The following is an 18737-nucleotide window of genomic DNA, read 5'->3' as shown; positions in this document are numbered from 1 at the left end:
CTATCTGTGCTCAGCTAAAGACATGCTGCATGTTTTTATGAGAATGGTGGGTCTGTATCTGTGCTCAGCTGAAGACATGCTGCCTGTGAGAATGGTGGAACTCTATCTGTGCTCAGTTGAAGACATGTTGCCTGTGAGAATGGTGGGTCTCTATCTGTGCTCGGCTGAAGACATGCTGCCTGTTTTTCTGAGAATGGTGGGTCTGTATCTGTGCTCAGCTGAAGACATGCTGCCTATGAGAATGGCGGGTCTCTATCTGTGCTCAGCTGTAGACATGCTGCCTGTTTTTCTGGGAATGCTGGGTCTGTATCTGTGCTCAGCTGAAGACATGCTGCCGCCTGTGAGAATGGTGGAACTCTGTCTGTGCTCAGTTGAAGACATGCTGCCTGTGAGAATGGTGGGTCTCTATCTGTGCTCAGCAGTAGACATGCTGCCTGTTTTTCTGAGAACAGTGGGTCTCTATCTGTCCTCAGTTGAGGACATGCTGCCTGTTTTTATGAGAAGGTTGGGTGTCTATCTGTGCTCAGCTGAAGACATGATGCCTGTTTTTATGAGAATGGGGGGTCTCTATTTGTGCTCAGTTGAAGACATGCAGCCTGTTTTTATGAGAATGGTGGGGCTATATTTGTGCTCAGCTGAAGACATGCTGCTTGTTTTTCTGAGAATGGTGGGTCTTTATCTGTGCTCAGCTGAAGACATGCTGCCTGTTTTTCTGAGAATGGTGGGTCTCTATCAGTGCTCAGCTGTAGACATGCTGCCTGTTTTTCTGAGAATGGTGGGTCTCTATCTGTGCTCAGTTGAAGACATGCTGCCTGTTTTTCTGAGAATGGTGGGTCTCTATCTGTGCTCAGCTGAAGACATGCTGCCTGTGAGAATGGTGGGTCTCTATATGTGCTCAGCAGTAGACATGCTGCCTGTTTTTCTGAGAATGGTGGTTCTGTATCTGTGCTCAGCTGAAGACATGCTGCCTGTGAGAATGGTGGAACTCTATCTGTGCTCAGTTGAAGACATGTTGCCTGTGAGAATGGTGTGTCTCTATCTGTGTTCGGCTGAAGACATGCTGCCTGTTCATCTGAGAATGGTGGGTCTCTATCTGTGCTCTGCTGAAGACATCCTGCCTGTTTTTATGAGAATGGTGGGTCTCTATCTGTGCTCAGCTGAAGACATGATGCCTGTTTTTATGAGAATGATGGGTCTCTATCTGTGCTCAGTTTTAGACATGCTGCCTGTTTTTCTTAGAAATGTGGGTCTCTATCTGTGCTCAGCTGAAGACATACTGCCTGTGAGAACGGTGGGTGTCTATCTGTCCTCAGTTGAAGACATGCTGCCTGTTTTTATGAGAATGGTGGGTCTCTATCTGTGCTCAGCTGAAGACATGATGCCTGTTTTTACGAGAATGGCGGATCTCTATTTGTGCTCAGTTGAAGACATGCTGCCTGTTTTTATGAGAATGGTGGGTCTCTATCTGTGCTCAGCTGAAGACATGCTGCCTGTTTTTATGAGAATGGTGGGTCTCTATCTGTGCTCTGCTAAAGACATGCTGCCTGTTTTTATGAGAATGGTGGGGATATATTTGTGCTCAGCTGAAGACATGCTGCCTGTTTTTCTGAGAATGGTGGGTCTCTATCTGTGCTCAGCTGAAGACATGCTGCCCGTCTTTCTGAGAATGGTGGGTCTCTATCTGTGCTCGGCTGAAGACATGCTGCCTGTTTTTCTGAGAATGGTGGGTCTCTTTCTGTGCTCAGCTGAAGACATGCTGCCTGTGAGAATGGCGGGTCTCTATCTGTGCTCAGCTGTAGACATGCTGCATGTTTTTATGAGAATGGTGGGTCTCTATCTGTGCTCAGTTGAAGACATGCTGCATGTTTTTCTGAGAACAGTGGGTCTCTATCTGTCCTCAGTTGAAGACATGCTGCCTGTTTTTCTGAGAATGGTGGGTTTCCATCTCTGCTCAGTGGCAGACATGCTGCCTGTTTTTCTGTGAATGGTGGGTCTCTGTGCTCAGCTGAAGACATGCTGCCAGTTTTTATGAGAATGGTGGGGTTCTATCTGTGCTTAGCTGAAGACATGCTGCCTGTGAGAATGGCGGGTCTCTATCTGTGCTCAGCTGTAGACATGCTGCATGTTTTTCTGAGAACAGTGGGTCTCTATCTGTCCTCAGTTGAAGACATGCTGCCTGTTTTTCTGAGAATGGTGGGTTTCTATCTCTGCTCAGTGGCAGACATGCTGCCTGTTTTTCTGAGAATGGTGGGTCTCTATCTGTGCTCAGCTGAAGACATGCTGCCTGTTTTTCTGAGAATGGTGGGTCTCTATCTGTGCTCAGCTGAAGACATGCTGCCTGTGAGAATGGTGGGTGTCTATCTGTGCTCAGCTGTAGACATGCTGCCTGTTTTTCTGAGAATGATGGGTCTCTATCTGTGCTCAGTGGCAGACATGCTGCCTCTTTTTCTAAGAATGGTGGGTCTCTATCTGTGCTCAGCTAAAGACATGCTGCATGTTTTTATGAGAATGGTGGGTCTGTATCTGTGCTCAGCTGAAGACATGCTGCCTGTGAGAATGGTGGAACTCTATCTGTGCTCAGTTGAAGACATGTTGCCTGTGAGAATGGTGGGTCTCTAGCTGTGCTCGGCTGAAGACATGCTGCCTGTTTTTCTGAGAATGGTGGGTCTGTATCTGTGCTCAGCTGAAGACATGCTGCCTATGAGAATGGCGGGTCTCTATCTGTGCTCAGCTGTAGACATGCTGCATGTTTTTCTGAGAACAGTGGGTCTCTATCTGTCCTCAGCTGAAGACATGCTGCCTGTTTTTCTGAGAATGCTGGGTCTGTATCTGTGCTCAGCTGAAGACATGCTGCCTGTGAGAATGGCGGGTCTCTATCTGTGCTCAGCTGTAGACATGCTGCATGTTTTTCTGAGAACAGTGGGTCTCTATCTGTCCTCAGCTGAAGACATGCTGCCTGTTTTTCTGAGAATGCTGGGTCTGTATCTGTGCTCAGCTGAAGACATGCTGCCTGTGAGAATGGTGGAACTCTATCTGTGCTCAGTTGAAGACATGTTGCCTGTGAGAATGGTGGGTCTCTATCTGTTCTCGGCTGAAGACGTGCTGCCTGTTCATCTGAGAAGGGTGGGTCTCTATCTGTGCTCAGCTAAAGACATGCTGCCTGTTTTTCTGAGAATAGTGGGTCTTTATCTGTGCTCAGCTGAAGACATGCTGCCTGTTTTTCTGAGAATGGTGGGTCTCTATCTGTGCTCAGCTGTAGACATGCTGCCTGTTTTTCTGAGAATGATGGGTCTCTATCTGTGCTCAGTTTTAGACATGCTGCCTGTTTTTCTTAGAATGGTGGGTCTCTATCTGTGCTCAGCTGAAGACATACTGCCTGTGAGAATGGTGGGTCTCTATCTGTGCTCAGCTGTAGACATGCTGCCTGTTTTTCTAAGAACGGTGGGTGTCTATCTGTCCTCAGTTGAAGACATGCTGCCTGTTTTTATGAGAATGGTGGGTCTCTATCTGTCCTCAGCTGAAGACATGATGCCTGTTTTTATGAGAATGGCGGATCTCTATTTGTGCTCAGTTGAAGACATGCTGCCTGTTTTATGAGAATGGTGGGTCTCTATCTGTGCTCAGCTGAAGTCATGCTGCCTGTTTTTATGAGAATGATAGGTCTCTATCTGTGCTCAGCTGAAGACATGCTGCCTGTTTTTCAGAGAATGGTGGGTCTCTATCTGTGCTCAGCTGAAGACATGCTGCCTGTGAGAATGGTGGGTCTCTATCTGTGCTCAGCTGTAGACATGCTGCATATGTTTCTGAGAACGGTGGGCCTCTATCTGTCCTCAGTTGAAGAAATGCTGCCTGTTTTTCTGAGAATGGTAGGTTTCTATCTCTGCTCAGTGGCAGACATGCTGCCTGTTTTTCTGAGAATGGTGGGTCTCTGTGCTCAGCTGAAGACATGCTGCCAGTTTTTATGAGAATGGTGGGGTTCTATCTGTGCTCAGCTGAAGACATGCTGCCTGTTTTCTGAGAATGGTGGGTCTCTATCTGTGCTCAGCTGAAGACATGCTGCTTGTTTTTATGAGAATGGTGAGTCTCTATCTGTGCTCAGCTGAAGACATGCTGCCTGTAAGAATGGTGGGTCTCTATCTGTGCTCAGTTGAAGACATGCTGCCTATTTTTCTGAGTATGGTGGGTCTCTATATGTGCTCAGTGGCAGACATGCTGCCTCTTTTTCCAAGAATGGTGGGTCTCTATCTGTGCTCAGCTAAAGGCATGCTGCCTGTTTTTACGAGAATGGTGGGGCTCTATTTGTGCTCAGCTGAAGACATGCTGCCTGTTTTTCTGAGAATGGTGGGTCTGTATCTGTGCTCAGCTGAAGACATGCTGCCTGTTTTTATGAGAATGGTGAGTCTCTATCTGTGCTCAGCTGAAGACATGCTGCCTGTAAGAATGGTGGGTCTCTATATGTGCTCAGTTGAAGACATGCTGCCTATTTTTCTGAGAATGATGGGTCTCTATATGTGCTCAGTGGCAGACATGCTGCCTCTTTTTCTAAGAATGGTGGGCCTCTATCTGTGCTCAGCTAAAGACATGCTGCATGTTTTTATGAGAATGGTGGGTCTCTATCTGTGCTCAGCTAAAGACATGCTACCTGTTTTTATGAGAATGGTGGGGCTCTATTTGTGCTCAGCTGAAGACATGCTGCCTGTTTTTCTGAGAATGCTGGGTCTGTATCTGTGCTCAGCTGAAGACATGCTGCCTGTGAGAATGGTGGAACTCTCTCTGTGCTCAGTTGAAGATATGTTGCCTGTGAGAATGGTGGGTCTCTATCTGTACTCGGCTGAAGACGTGCTGCCTGTTCATCTGAGAAGGGTGGGTCTCTATCTGTGCTCAGCTGAAGACATGCTGCCTGTTTTTCTGAGAATAGTGGGTCTTTATCTGTGCTCAGCTGAAGACATGCTGCCTGTTTTTCTGAGAATGGTGGGTCTCTATCTGTGCTCAGCTGAAGACATGCTGCCTGTTTTTCTGTGAATGATGGGGCTATATTTGTTCTCAGCTGAAGACATGCTGCCTGTTTTTCTGAGAATGGTGGGTCTTTATCTGTGCTCAGCTGAAGACATGCTGCCTGTTTTTCTGAGAATGGTGGGTCTCTATCTGTGCTCTGCTAAAGACAAGCTGCCTGTTTTTATGAGAATGATGGGGCTATATTTGTGCTCAGCTGAAGACATGCTGCCTGTTTTTCTGAGAATGGTGGGTCTTTATCTGTGCTCAGCCGAAGACATGCTGCCTGTTTTTCTGAGAATGGTGGGTCTCCATCTGTGCTCAGCTGTAGACATGCTGCCTGTTTTTCTGAGAATGATGGGTCTCTATCTATGCTCAGTTTTAGACATGCTGCCTGTTTTTCTTAGAAATGTGGGTCTCTATCTGTGCTCAGCTGAAGACATACTGCCTGTAAGAATTGTGGGTCTCTATCTGTGCTCAGCTGTAGACATGCTGCCTGTTATTCTGAGAACGGTGGGTGTCTATCTGTCCTCAGTTGAAGACATGCTGCCTGTTTTTATGAGAATGGTGGGTCTCTATCTGTGCTCAGCTGAAGACATGATGCCTGTTTTTATGAGAATGGCGGATCTCTATTTGTGCTCAGTTGAAGACATGCTGCCTGTTTTTATGAGAATGGTGGGTCTCTATCTGTGCTCAGCTGAAGACATGCTGCCTGTTTTTATGAGAATGGTGGGTCTCTATCTGTGCTCTGCTAAAGACATGCTGCCTGTTTTTATGATAATGGTGGGGCTATATTTGTGCTCAGCTGAAGACATGCTGCCTGTTTTTTCTGAGAATGGTGGGTCTCTATCTGTGCTCAGTTGAAGACATGCTGCCTGTTTTTCTGAGAATGGTGGGTCTCTCTCTGTGCTCAGCTGAAGACATGCCGCCTGTGAGAATGGTGGGTCTCTATCTGTGCTCAGCAGTAGACATGCTGCCTGTTTTTCTGAGAATGGTGGTTCTGTATCTGTGCTCAGCTGAAGACATGCTGCCTGTGAGAATGGTGGAACTCTATCTGTGCTCAGTTGAAGACATGTTGCCTGTGAGAATGGTGGGTCTCTATCTGTGTTCGGCTGAAGACATGCTGCCTGTTCATCTGAGAATGGTGGGTCTCTATCTGTGCTCTGCTGAAGACATGCTGCCTGTTTTTATGAGAATGGCGGATCTCTATTTGTGCTCAGTTGAAGACATGCTGCCTGTTTTTATGAGAATGGTGGGTCTCTATCTGTGCTCAGCTGAAGACATGCTGCCTGTTTTTATGAGAATGGTGGGTCTCTATCTGTGCTCTGCTAAAGACATGCTGCCTGTTTTTATGAGAATGGTGGGGCTATATTTGTGCTCAGCTGAAGACATGCTGCCTGTTTTTCTGAGAATGGTGGGTCTTTATCTGTGCTCAGCTGAAGACATGCTGCCTGTTTTTCTGAGAATGGTGGGTCTCTATCAGTGCTCAGCTGTAGACATGCTGCCTGTTTTTCTGAGAATGGTGGGTCTTTATCTGTGCTCAGTTGAAGACATGCTGCCTGTTTTTTTGAGAATGGTGGGTCTCTATCTGTGCTCAGCTGAAGACATGCTGCCTGTGAGAATGGTGGGTCTCTATCTGTGCTCAGCAGTAGACATGCTGCCTGTTTTTCTGAGAATGGTGGTTCTGTATTTGTGCTCAGCTGAAGACATGCTGCCTGTGAGAATGGTGGAACTCTATCTGTGCTCAGTTGAAGACATGTTGCCTGTGAGAATGGTGGGTCTCTATCTGTGTTCGGCTGAAGACATGCTGCCTGTTCATCTGAGAATGGTGGGTCTCTATCTGTGCTCTGCTGAAGACATGCTGCCTGTTTTTATGAGAATGGTGGGTCTCTATCTGTGCTCAGCTGAAGACATGATGCCTGTTTTTATGAGAATGGTAGGTCTCTATCTGTGCTCAGCTGAAGACATGCTGCCTGTTTTTCTGAGAATGGTGGGTCTCTATCTGTGCTCAGCTGAAGACATGCTGCCTGTGAGAATGGTGGGTCTCTATCTGTGCTCAGCTGTAGACATGCTGCCTGTTTTTCTGAGAATGATGGGTCTCTATCTGTGCTCAGTTTTAGACATGCTGCCTGTTTTTCTTAGAAATGTGGGTCTCTATCTGTGCTCAGCTGAAGACATACTGCCTGTGAGAACGGTGGGTGTCTATCTGTCCTCAGTTGAAGACATGCTACCTGTTTTTATGAGAATGGTGGGTCTCTATCTGTGCTCAGCTGAAGACATGATGCCTGTTTTTACGAGAATGGCGGATCTCTATTTGTGCTCAGTTGAAGACATGCTGCCTGTTTTTATGAGAATGGTGGGTCTCTATCTGGTCTCAGCTGAAGACATGCTGCCTGTTTTTATGAGAATGGTGGGTCTCTATCTGTGCTCTGCTAAAGACATGCTGCCTGTTTTTATGAGAATGGTGGGGATATATTTGTGCTCAGCTGAAGACATGCTGCCTGTTTTTCTGAGAATGGTGGGTCTTTATCTGTGCTCAGCTGAAGACATGCTGCCTGTTTTTCTGAGAATGGTGGGTCTCTATCAGTGCTCAGCTGTAGACATGCTGCCTGTTTTTCTGAGAATGGTGGGTCTCTATCTGTGCTCATTTGAAGACATGCTGCCTGTCTTTCTGAGATTGGTGGGTCTCTATCTGTGCTCAGCTGAAGACATGCTGCCTGTGAGAATGGTGGGTCTCTATCTGTGCTCAGCAGTAGACATGCTGCCTGTTTTTCTGAGAACGGTGGGTCTCTATTTGTCCTCAGTTGAGGACATGCTGCCTGTTTTTATGAGAATGTTGGGTGTCTATCTGTGCTCAGCTGAAGACATGATGCCTGTTTTTATGAGAATGGGGGGTCTCTATTTGTGCTCAGTTGAAGACATGCTGCCTGTTTTTATGAGAATGGTGGGGCTATATTTGTGCTCAGCTGAAGACATGCTGCCTGTTTTTCTGAGAATGGTGGGTCTTTATCTGTGCTCAGCTGAAGACATGCTGCCTGTTTTTCTAAAAATGGTGGGTCTCTATCAGTGCTCAGCTGTAGACATGCTGCCTGTTTTTCTGAGAATGGTGGGTCTCTATCTGTGCTCAGTTGAAGACATGCTGCCTGTTTTTCTGAGAATGGTGGGTCTCTATCTGTGCTCAGCTGAAGACATGCTGCCTGTGAGAATGGTGGGTCTCTATCTGTGCTCAGCAGTAGACATGCTGCCTGTTTTTCTGAGAATGGTGGTTCTGTATCTGTGCTCAGCTGAAGACATGCTGCCTGTGAGAATGGTGGAACTCTATCTGTGCTCAGTTGAAGACATGTTGCCTGTGAGAATGGTGGGTCTCTATCTGTGTTCGGCTGAAGACATGCTGCCTGTTCATCTGAGAATGGTGGGTCTCTATCTGTGCTCTGCTGAAGACATGCTGTCTGTTTTTATGAGAAAGGTGGGTCTCTATCTGTGCTCAGCTGAAGACATGATGCCTGTTTTTATGAGAATGGTAGGTCTCTATCTGTGCTCAGCTGAAGACATGCTGCCTGTTTTTCTGAGAATGGTGGGTCTCTATCTGTGCTCAGCTGAAGACATGCTGCCTGTGAGAATGGTGGGTCTCTATCTGTGCTCAGCTGTAGACATGCTGCCTGTTTTTCTGAGAATGATGGGTCTCTATCTGTGCTCAGTTTTAGACATGCTGCCTGTTTTTCTTAGAAATGTGGGTCTCTATCTGTGCTCAGCTGAAGACATACTGCCTGTGAGAACGGTGGGTGTCTATCTGTCCTCAGTTGAAGACATGCTGCCTGTTTTTATGAGAATGGTGGGTCTCTATCAGTGCTCAGCTGTAGACATGCTGCCTGTTTTTCTGAGAATGGTGGGTCTCTATCTGTGCTCAGTTGAAGACATGCTGCCTGTTTTTCTGAGAATGGTGGGTCTCTATCTGTGCTCAGCTGAAGACATGCTGCCTGTGAGAATGGTGGGTCTCTATCTGTGCTCAGCAGTAGACATGCTGCCTGTTTTTCTGAGAATGGTGGTTCTGTATTTGTGCTCAGCTGAAGACATGCTGCCTGTGAGAATGGTGGAACTCTATCTGTGCTCAGTTGAAGACATGTTGCCTGTGAGAATGGTGGGTCTCTATCTGTGTTCGGCTGAAGACATGCTGCCTGTTCATCTGAGAATGGTGGGTCTCTATCTGTGCTCTGCTGAAGACATGCTGCCTGTTTTTATGAGAATGGTGGGTCTCTATCTGTGCTCAGCTGAAGACATGATGCCTGTTTTTATGAGAATGGTAGGTCTCTATCTGTGCTTAGCTGAAGACATGCTGCCTGTTTTTCTGAGAATGGTGGGTCTCTATCTGTGCTCAGCTGAAGACATGCTGCCTGTGAGAATGGTGGGTCTCTATCTGTGCTCAGCTGTAGACATGCTGCCTGTTTTTCTGAGAATGATGGGTCTCTATCTGTGCTCAGTTTTAGACATGCTGCCTGTTTTTCTTAGAAATGTGGGTCTCTATCTGTGCTCAGCTGAAGACATACTGCCTGTGAGAACGGTGGGTGTCTATCTGTCCTCAGTTGAAGACATGCTACCTGTTTTTATGAGAATGGTGGGTCTCTATCTGTGCTCAGCTGAAGACATGATGCCTGTTTTTACGAGAATGGCGGATCTCTATTTGTGCTCAGTTGAAGACATGCTGCCTGTTTTTATGAGAATGGTGGGTCTCTATCTGGTCTCAGCTGAAGACATGCTGCCTGTTTTTATGAGATTGGTGGGTCTCTATCTGTGCTCTGCTAAAGACATGCTGCCTGTTTTTATGAGAATGGTGGGGATATATTTGTGCTCAGCTGAAGACATGCTGCCTGTTTTTCTGAGAATGGTGGGTCTTTATCTGTGCTCAGCTGAAGACATGCTGCCTGTTTTTCTGAGAATGGTGGGTCTCTATCAGTGCTCAGCTGTAGACATGCTGCCTGTTTTTCTGAGAATGGTGGGTATCTATCTGTGCTCAGTTGAAGACATGCTGCCTGTCTTTCTGAGATTGGTGGGTCTCTCTCTGTGCTCAGCTGAAGACATGCTGCCTGTGAGAATGGTGGGTCTCTATCTGTGCTCAGCAGTAGACATGCTGCCTGTTTTTCTGAGAACGGTGGGTCTCTATCTGTCCTCAGTTGAGGACATGCTGCCTGTTTTTATGAGAATGTTGGGTGTCTATCTGTGCTCAGCTGAAGACATGATGCCTGTTTTTATGAGAATGGGGGGTCTCTATTTGTGCTCAGTTGAAGACATGCTGCCTGTTTTTATGAGAATGGTGGGGCTATATTTGTGCTCAGCTGAAGACATGCTGCCTGTTTTTCTGAGAATGGTGGGTCTTTATCTGTGCTCAGCTGAAGACATGCTGCCTGTTTTTCTGAGAATGGTGGGTCTCTATCAGTGCTCAGCTGTAGACATGCTGCCTGTTTTTCTGAGAATGGTGGGTCTCTATCTGTGCTCAGTTGAAGACATGCTGCCTGTTTTTCTGAGAATGGTGGGTCTCTATCTGTGCTCAGCTGAAGACATGCTGCCTGTGAGAATGGTGGGTCTCTATCTGTGCTCAGCAGTAGACATGCTGCCTGTTTTTCTGAGAATGGTGGTTCTGTATCTGTGCTCAGCTGAAGACATGCTGCCTGTGAGAATGGTGGAACTCTATCTGTGCTCAGTTGAAGACATGTTGCCTGTGAGAATGGTGGGTCTCTATCTGTGTTCGGCTGAAGACATGCTGCCTGTTCATCTGAGAATGGTGGGTCTCTATCTGTGCTCTGCTGAAGACATGCTGCCTGTTTTTATGAGAATGGTGGGTCTCTATCTGTGCTCAGCTGAAGACATGATGCCTGTTTTTATGAGAATGGTAGGTCTCTATCTGTGCTCAGCTGAAGACATGCTGCCTGTTTTTCTGAGAATGGTGGGTCTCTATCTGTGCTCAGCTGAAGACATGCTGCCTGTGAGAATGGTGGGTCTCTATCTGTGCTCAGCTGTAGACATGCTGCCTGTTTTTCTGAGAATGATGGGTCTCTATCTGTGCTCAGTTTTAGACATGCTGCCTGTTTTTCTTAGAAATGTGGGTCTCTATCTGTGCTCAGCTGAAGACATACTGCCTGTGAGAACGGTGGGTGTCTATCTGTCCTCAGTTGAAGACATGCTGCCTGTTTTTATGAGAATGGTGGGTCTCTATCTGTGCTCAGCTGAAGACATGATGCCTGTTTTTACGAGAATGGTGGATCTCTATTTGTGCTCAGTTGAAGACATGCTGCCTGTTTTTATGAGAATGGTGGGTCTCTATCTGTGCTCAGCTGAAGACATGCTGCCTGTTTTTATGAGAATGGTGGGTCTCTATCTGTGCTCTGCTAAAGACATGCTCCCTGTTTTTATGAGAATGGTGGGGATATATTTGTGCTCAGCTGAAGACATGCTGCCTGTTTTTCTGAGAATGATGGGTCTTTATCTGTGCTCAGCTGAAGACATGCTGCCTGTTTTTCTGAGAATGGTGGGTCTCTATCAGTGCTCAGCTGTAGACATGCTGCCTGTTTTTCTGAGAATGGTGGGTCTCTATCTGTGCTCAGTTGAAGACATGCTGCCTGTCTTTCTGAGAATGGTGGGTCTCTATCTGTGCTCAGTTGAAGACATGCTGCCTGTGAGAATGGTGGGTCTCTATCTGTGCTCAGCAGTAGACATGCTGCCTGTTTTTCTGAGAACGGTGGGTCTCTATCTGTCCTCAGTTGAGGACATGCTGCCTGTTTTTATGAGAATGTTGGGTGTCTATCTGTGCTCAGCTGAAGACATGATGCCTGTTTTTATGAGAATGGGGGGTCTCTATTTGTGCTCAGTTGAAGACATGCTGCCTGTTTTTATGAGAATGGTGGGTATCTATCTGTGCTCAGCTGAAGACATGCTGCCTGTTTTCATGAGAATGGTGGGTCTCTATCTGTGCTCAGCTAAAGACATGCTGCCTGTTTTTATGAGACTGATGGGGCTCTATTTGTGCTCAGCTGTAGACATGCTGCCTGTTTTTCTGAGAATGGTGGGTCTCTATCTGTGCTCGGCTGAAGACATGCTGCCTGTTTTTCTGAGAATGGTGGGTCTGTATCTGTGCTCAGCTGAAGACATGCTGCCTGTGAGAATGGTGGAACTCTATCTGTGCTCAGCTGAAGACATGCTGCCTGTTTTTATGAGAATGGTGAGTCTCTATCTGTGCTCAGCTGAAGACATGCTGCCTGTGAGAATGGTGGAACTCTATCTGTGCTCAGCTGAAGACATGCTGCCTGTTTTTATGAGAATGGTGGGTATCTATCTGTGCTCAGCTGAAGACATGCTGACTGTTTTCATGAGAATGGTGGGTCTCTATCTGTTCTCAGCTAAAGACATGCTGCCTGTTTTTATGAGACTGATGGGGCTCTATTTGTGCTCCGCTGAAGACATGCTGCCTGTGAGAATGGTGGAACACTATCTGTGCTCAGTTAAAGACATGCTGCCTGTGAGAATGGTGGGTCTCTATCTGTGGTCGGCTGAAGACATGCTGCCTGTTTTTCTGAGAATGGTGGGTCTCTTTCTGTGCTCAGCTGAAGACATGCTGCCTGTGAGAATGCCGGGTCTCTATCTGTGCTCAGCTGTAGACATGCTGCATGTTTTTCTGAGAACAGTGGGTCTCTATCTGTCCTCAGTTGAAGACATGCTGCCTGTTTTTCTGAGAATGGTGGGTTTCTATCTCTGCTCAGTGGCAGACATGCTGCCTGTTTTTCTGTGAATGGTGGGTCTCTGTGCTCAGCTGAAGACATGCTGCCAGTTTTTATGAGAATGGTGGGGTTCTATCTGTGCTTAGCTGAAGACATGCTGCCTGTTTTCTGAGAATGGTGGGTCTCTATCTGTGCTCAGCTGAAGACATGCTGCCTGTTTTTATGAGAATGGTGAGTCTCTATCTGTGCTCAGCTGAAGACATGCTGCCTGTAAGAATGGTGGGTCTCTATCTGTGCTCAGTTGAAGACATGCTGCCTATTTTTCTGAGAATGATGGGTCTCTATCTGTGCTCAGTGGCAGACATGCTGCCTCTTTTTCTAAGAATGGTGGGTCTCTATCTGTGCTCAGCTAAAGACATGCTGCATGTTTTTATGAGAATGGTGGGTCTGTATCTGTGCTCAGCTGAAGACATGCTGCCTGTGAGAATGGTGGAACTCTTTCTGTGCTCAGTTGAAGACATGTTGCCTGTGAGAATGGTGGGTCTCTATCTGTGCTCGGCTGAAGACATGCTGCCTGTTTTTCTGAGAATGGTGGGTCTGTATCTGTGCTCAGCTGAAGACATGCTGCCTATGAGAATGGCGGGTCTCTATCTGTGCTCAGCTGTAGACATGCTGCATGTTTTTCTGAGAACAGTGGGTCTCTATCTGTCCTCAGCTGAAGACATGCTGCCTGTTTTTCTGAGAATGCTGGGTCTGTATCTGTGCTCAGCTGAAGACATGCTGCCTGTGAGAATGGCGGGTCTCTATCTGTGCTCAGCTGTAGACATGCTGCATGTTTTTCTGAGAACAGTGGGTCTCTATCTGTCCTCAGTTGAAGACATGCTGCCTGTTTTTCTGAGAATGGTGGGTTTCTATCTCTGCTCAGTGGCAGACATGCTGCCTGTTTTTCTGTGAATGGTGGGTCTCTGTGCTCAGCTGAAGACATGCTGCCTGTTTTTCTGAGAATGGTGGGTCTTTATCTGTGCTCAGCTGAAGACATGCTTCCTGTTTTTCTGAGAATGGTGGGTCTTTATCTGTGCTCAGCTGAAGACATGCTGCCTGTTTTTCTGAGAATGGTGGGTCTCTATCAGTGCTCAGCTGTAGACATGCTGCCTGTTTTTCTGAGAATGGTGGGTCTATATCTGTGCTCAGTTGAAGACATGCTGCCTGTCTTTCTGAGAATGGTGGGTCTCTATCTGTGCTCAGCTGAAGACATGCTGCCTGTGAGAATGGTGGGTCTCTATCTGTGCTCAGCAGTAGACATGCTGCCTGTTTTTCTGAGAACGGTGGGTCTCTATCTGTCCTCAGTTGAGGACATGCTGCCTGTTTTTATGAGAATGTTGGGTGTCTATCTGTGCTCAGCTGAAGACATGATGCCTGTTTTTATGAGAATGGGGGTCTCTATTTGTGCTCAGTTGAAGACATGCTGCCTGTTTTTATGAGAATGGTGGGTATCTATCTGTGCTCAGCTGAAGACATGCTGCCTGTTTTCATGAGAATGGTGGGTCTCTATCTGTGCTCAGCCAAAGACATGCTGCCTGTTTTTATGAGACTGATGGGGCTCTATTTGTGCTCAGCTGTAGACATGCTGCCTGTTTTTCTGAGAATGGTAGGTCTCTATCTGTGCTCGGCTGAAGACATGCTGCCTGTTTTTCTGAGAATGGTGGGTCTGTATCTGTGCTCAGCTGAAGACATGCTGCCTGTGAGAATGGTGGAACTCTATCTGTGCTCAGCTGAAGACATGCTGCCTGTTTTTATGAGAATGGTGAGTCTCTATTTGTGCTCAGCTGAAGACATGCTGCCTGTAAGAATGGTGGAACTCTATCTGTGCTCAGCTGAAGACATGCTGCCTGTTTTTATGAGAATGGTGGGTATCTATCTGTGCTCAGCTGAAGACATGCTGACTGTTTTCATGAGAATGGTGGGTCTCTATCTGTTCTCAGCTAAAGACATGCTGCCTGTTTTTATGAGACTGATGGGGCTCTATTTGTGCTCAGCTGAAGACATGCTGCCTGTGAGAATGGTGGAACACTATCTGTGCTCAGTTGAAGACATGCTGCCTGTGAGAATGGTGGGTCTCTATCTGTGGTCGGCTGAAGACATGCTGCCTGTTTTTCTGAGAATGGTGGGTCTCTTTCTGTGCTCAGCTGAAGACATGCTGCCTGTGAGAATGGCGGGTCTCTATCTGTGCTCAGCTGTAGACATGCTGCATGTTTTTCTGAGAACAGTGGGTCTCTATCTGTCCTCAGTTGAAGACATGCTGCCTGTTTTTCTGAGAATGGTGGGTTTCTATCTCTGCTCAGTGGCAGACATGCTGCCTGTTTTTCTGTGAATGGTGGGTCTCTGTGCTCAGCTGAAGACATGCTGCCAGTTTTTATGAGAATGGTGGGGTTCTATCTGTGCTTAGCTGAAGACATGCTGCCTGTTTTCTGAGAATGGTGGGTCTCTATCTGTGCTCAGCTGAAGACATGCTGCCTGTTTTTATGAGAATGGTGAGTCTCTATCTGTGCTCAGCTGAAGACATGCTGCCTGTAAGAATGGTGGGTCTCTATCTGTGCTCAGTTGAAGACATGCTGCCTATTTTTCTGAGAATGATGGGTCTCTATCTGTGCTCAGTGGCAGACATGCTGCCTCTTTTTCTAAGAATGGTGGGTCTCTATCTGTGCTCAGCTAAAGACATGCTGCATGTTTTTATGAGAATGGTGGGTCTGTATCTGTGCTCAGCTGAAGACATGCTGCCTGTGAGAATGGTGGAACTCTATCTGTGCTCAGTTGAAGACATGTTGCCTGTGAGAATGGTGGGTCTCTATCTGTGCTCGGCTGAAGACATGCTGCCTGTTTTTCTGAGAATGGTGGGTCTGTATCTGTGCTCAGCTGAAGACATGCTGCCTATGAGAATGGCGGGTCTCTATCTGTGCTCCGCTGTAGACATGCTGCATGTTTTTCTGAGAACAGTGGGTCTCTATCTGTCCTCAGCTGAAGACATGCTGCCTGTTTTTCTGAGAATGCTGGGTCTGTATCTGTGCTCAGCTGAAGACATGCTGCCTGTGAGAATGGCGGGTCTCTATCTGTGCTCAGCTGTAGACATGCTGCATGTTTTTCTGAGAACAGTGGGTCTCTATCTGTCCTCAGTTGAAGACATGCTGCCTGTTTTTCTGAGAATGGTGGGTTTCTATCTCTGCTCAGTGGCAGACATGCTGCCTGTTTTTCTGTGAATGGTGGGTCTCTGTGCTCAGCTGAAGACATGCTGCCAGTTTTTATGAGAATGGTGGGGTTCTATCTGTGCTTAGCTGAAGACATGCTGCCTGTGAGAATGGCGGGTCTCTATCTGTGCTCAGCTGTAGACATGCTGCATGTTTTTCTGAGAACAGTGGGTCTCTATCTGTCCTCAGTTGAAGACATGCTGCCTGTTTTTCTGAGAATGGTGGCTTTCTATCTCTGCTCAGTGGCAGACATGCTGCCTGTTTTTCTGTGAATGGTGGGTCTCTGTGCTCAGCTGAAGACATGCTGCCAGTTTTTATGAGAATGGTGGGGTTCTATCTGTGCTTAGCTGAAGACATGCTGCCTGTTTTCTGAGAATGGTGGGTCTCTATCTATGCTCAGCTGAAGACATGCTGCCTGTTTTTATGAGAATGGTGAGTCTCTATCTGTGCTCAGCTGAAGACGTGCTGCCTGTAAGAATGGTGGGTCTCTATCTGTGCTCAGTTGAAGACATGCTGCCTATTTTTCTGAGAATGATGGGTCTCAATCTGTGCTCAGTGGCAGACATGCTGCCTCTTTTTCTAAGAATGGTGGGTCTCTATCTGTGCTCAGCTAAAGACATGCTGCATGTTTTTATGAGAATGGTGGGTCTGTATCTGTGCTCAGCTGAAGACATGCTGCCTGTGAGAATGGTGGAACTCTATCTGTGCTCAGTTGAAGATATGTTGCCTGTGAGAATGGTGGGTCTCTCTCTGTGCTCAGCTGTAGACATGCTGCATGTTTTTCTGAGAACAGTGGGTCTCTATCTGTCCTCAGTTGAAGACATGCTGCCTGTTTTTCTGAGAATGGTGGGTTTCTATCTCTGCTCAGTGGCAGACATGCTGCCTGTTTTTCTGTGAATGGTGGGTCTCTGTGCTCAGCTGAAGACATGCTGCCAGTTTTTATGAGAATGGTGGGGTTCTATCTGTGCTTAGCTGAAGACATGCTGCCTGTTTTCTGAGAATGGTGGGTCTCTATCTATGCTCAGCTGAAGACATGCTGCCTGTTTTTATGAGAATGGTGAGTCTCTATCTGTGCTCAGCTGAAGACATGCTGCCTGTAAGAATGGTGGGTCTCTATCTGTGCTCAGTTGAAGACATGCTGCCTATTTTTCTGAGAATGATGGGTCTCTATCTGTGCTCAGTGGCAGACATGCTGCCTCTTTTTCTAAGAATGGTGGGTCTCTATCTGTGCTCAGCTAAAGACATGCTGCATGTTTTTATGAGAATGGTGGGTCTGTATCTGTGCTCAGCTGAAGACATGCTGCCTGTGAGAATGGTGGAACTCTATCTGTGCTCAGTTGAAGACATGTTGCCTGTGAGAATGGTGGGTCTCTATCTGTGCTCGGCTGAAGACATGCTGCCTGTTTTTCTGAGAATGGTGGGTCTGTATCTGTGCTCAGCTGAAGACATGCTGCCTATGAGAATGGCGGGTCTCTATCTGTGCTCAGCTGTAGACATGCTGCATGTTTTTCTGAGAACAGTGGGTCTCTATCTGTCCTCAGCTGAAGACATGCTGCCTGTTTTTCTGAGAATGCTGGGTCTGTATATGTGCTCAGCTGAAGACATGCTGCCTGTGAGAATGGCGGGTCTCTATCTGTGCTCAGCTGTAGACATGCTGCATGTTTTTCTGAGAACAGTGGGTCTCTATCTGTCCTCAGCTGAAGACATGCTGCCTGTTTTTCTGAGAATGCTGGGTCTGTATCTGTGCTCAGCTGAAGACATGCTGCCCGTGAGAATGGTGGAACTCTATCTGTGCTCAGTTGAAGACATGTTGCCTGTGAGAATGGTGGGTCTCTATCTGTTCTCGGCTGAAGACGTGCTGCCTGTTCATCTGAGAAGGGTGGGTCTCTATCTGTGCTCAGCTGAAGACATGCTGCCTGTTTTTCTGAGAATAGTGGGTCTTTATCTATGCTCAGCTGAAGACATGCTGCCTGTTTTTCTGAGAATGGTGGGTCTCTATCTGTGCTCAGCTGTAGACATGCTGCCTGTTTTTCTGAGAATGATGGGTCTCTATCTGTGCTCAGTTTTAGACATGCTGCCTATTTTTCTTAGAATGGTGGGTCTCTATCTGTGCTCAGCTGAAGACATACTGCCTGTGAGAATGGTGGGTCTCTATCTGTGCTCAGCTGTAGACATGCTGCCTGTTTTTCTAAGATCGGTGGGTGTCTATCTGTCCTCAGTTGAAGACATGCTGCCTGTTTTTATGAGAATGGTGGGTCTCTATCTGTGCTCAGCTGAAGACATGATGCCTGTTTTTATGAGAATGGCGAATCTCTATTTGTGCTCAGTTGAAGACATGCTGCCTGTTTTTCTGAGAATGCTGGGTCTGTATCTGTGCTCAGCTGAAGACATGCTGCCTGTGAGAATGGCGGGTCTCAATCTGTGCTCAGCTGTAGACATGCTGCATGTTTTTCTGAGAACAGTGGGTCTCTATCTGTCCTCAGTTGAAGACATGCTGCCTGTTTTTCTGAGAATGGTGGGTTTCTATCTCTGCTCAGTGGCAGACATGCTGCCTGTTTTTCTGTGAATGGTGGGTCTCTGTGCTCAGCTGAAGACATGCTGCCAGTTTTTATGAGAATGGTGGGGTTCTATCTGTGCTTAGCTGAAGACATGCTGCCTGTGAGAATGGCGGGTCTCTATCTGTGCTCAGCTGAAGACATGCTGCCTGTTTTTCTGAGAATGCTGGGTCTGTATCTGTGCTCAGCTGAAGACATGCTGCCTGTGAGAATGGCGGGTCTCTATCTGTGCTCAGCTGTAG

Source organism: Lissotriton vulgaris, chromosome 12, assembly GCF_964263255.1.
Source record: "Lissotriton vulgaris chromosome 12, aLisVul1.2, whole genome shotgun sequence".
Classification (NCBI taxonomy): Eukaryota; Metazoa; Chordata; class Amphibia; order Caudata; family Salamandridae; genus Lissotriton; species Lissotriton vulgaris.
This window is presented reverse-complemented; position numbering follows the sequence as displayed.